Genomic DNA, 1,984 nt, shown 5'->3' on the forward strand with positions numbered 1-1,984 from the left:
ATCTCCACAATGAACATCCTTCCATTAAAGAAGATGAGATCTACCAAGTGAGGCATACAGAGATGAGATCTCTTGATTGAACAGAATATGAAGAGAGGATCAGAAGGCGTGTGGCTAGGATATCCAAATGGAAAAATAAAACTCATAAGAAAAATGGATAGATACAGATCCAATTAATTGCAATCTAGGCGAAGGGAGAACTTTTAAGGGATTCGACGAATAAAATTAATTATATTATAATATTCAAAATTGGACTAAAGTAAGCGGTAAGCTATAGTCTTTATTAGAGGGAGATGTTCAACAACAATTATTAATAAATAATGAATAAAAAATAAGAAAGGGGACACACAACAATCGTCTTCCTTTTCTAATCTCAAAACGGCAAATTATTTGACCAAACACGCCTTAGTTACTATATATTTTTCTAATTTTTTCCCAACATTTCCATCTTTGTTCTTGACATTTCATTAGATTAACTTCTGCTACGAGAGGAAGGAAATAAACCAAATCCCTTTTCTTATCTTAGATAGGAATTAATCCAATGTCGATCCTTAATTCTACTCTAAACCCAATTTGGAATTACTATTGTACTTATTCTTCATCTTTCATGCACTTGTGATTATTTTATACCTGGATGCTTGCCCTTTAGCTTTGGAAAATAAAAAATCATCTCTAAAGGTTTGCAATTACAAAAAATCTCAGAATAGAAGAAAATAGAAAAAAAAGTATATGAATAAACAGTATAATTTATAAAACAATACATAAAGATCACGAATGAATAACAATGATAAAAACATATATTTTGATGATATGCAACAGGAAATTTATGAGCTCAATTCTTCTGGAAATGGAGAAAGAATGTTTTTAGTCAATACATTACTTATATCATTTCCTCTAAGTGCTAAATAGATATGTTTGGCATTAATTTCATTCCTTGGATTTTCATCATGTTCCAAGAACTCCTTGGCCTTATTAAGAACTTCATGCGTAAAATACTCTAAAACAGAGGAAAGATAGACAGATGACACAAAATGAACTTTAATTCCATTCCCATAAAATTTTTTAAGAGCATTGTGTATGGACTTGTATTGAAAATTTGGTATCAGAGTTAAATCATAAATTTTTTCTGTTGATTCGTCACCTAAATAATATAAAATTCCTATTTAATTAAAAAAATTGAGGCATTAAGAAAGAAACTCACATATATTTAGGACATTAATCTGATATGTAACTTTTTTTTTGGAAGGTTTGGTTAGGAACAAGATGGGATCCTTCTTCTCTCTGAGTTTGGGAGCTGCATTAAATATTATCTTCCAAATATTACCTTAAGTTTTAGAGAAAAGTGTTCTATCATATATAAATACATTTACTTATGAAAATTAAAAATTGAGCTATGTAGTGAGGAGATAAATCAAAATGAGTTTTTTAAGATGTTTGCTTTAAGGTAGTGCATAGAATTAAGTATATAATGTTGAATTTATAAAACTACAGACCCCACATTTTCAAGATTTCTGCTACCATTTTGAGAATGAAAACCTGAGGATAATATAATCTAGTCATTTTGATTTTAATCAAACTGTATTAATAATAACTATACTTACTAGAGGAATACTCTTTACTGAAGATCTAAATAGCTCCATTGTAATAGGACTCATGTAAGATCCTTTGAGGTATATTGAATGTTCGTTGAGTATTCAAAAATACTTCCAATTCAAACTCTTTACCTTCAATCAGAGTTGATTCTAATTGACTTTGTCAAAATGACTAACAAAAAGATTAAAATAGAATAAAGAAATTATTATTTTTTTCTTTAACTCTTAAGGTTCCTCACTAAAAACATAATCTCTCAACAGCTCCTGAGTATCCATAAAACTCTCATCACTCTTGCTCGTATTCATTGTTGAATCTTTCTTCACTCGATGTTTTTCTTCATCACAAATGGAAGATAAATAACTGTGTACATTTAAGGATTTACTTGAAATAA

General features: G+C 29.1%; 1 long non-coding RNA gene across 2 annotated transcripts; it reads right to left on the minus strand.

Moving 5' to 3' along the window:
• Positions 1–726: 726 nt before the first annotated feature.
• LOC121128199 (uncharacterized) lies at positions 727–1,758 on the minus strand. 2 transcript variants are annotated; one of them, XR_011783226.1, is made up of 4 exons: positions 1,602–1,758; positions 1,494–1,536; positions 1,202–1,324; positions 727–1,141 (listed from the first exon to the last, which is right to left on the minus strand). It is a non-coding gene; the product is annotated as an uncharacterized lncRNA (long non-coding RNA). The 2 variants fall into 2 exon arrangements; XR_011783225.1 differs by having other exon boundaries at positions 1,202–1,536.
• Between the last annotated feature and the right edge of the window lie 226 nt (positions 1,759–1,984).

Source organism: Lepeophtheirus salmonis, chromosome 13 (genome assembly GCF_016086655.4).
Source record: "Lepeophtheirus salmonis chromosome 13, UVic_Lsal_1.4, whole genome shotgun sequence".
Classification (NCBI taxonomy): domain Eukaryota; kingdom Metazoa; phylum Arthropoda; class Copepoda; order Siphonostomatoida; family Caligidae; genus Lepeophtheirus; species Lepeophtheirus salmonis.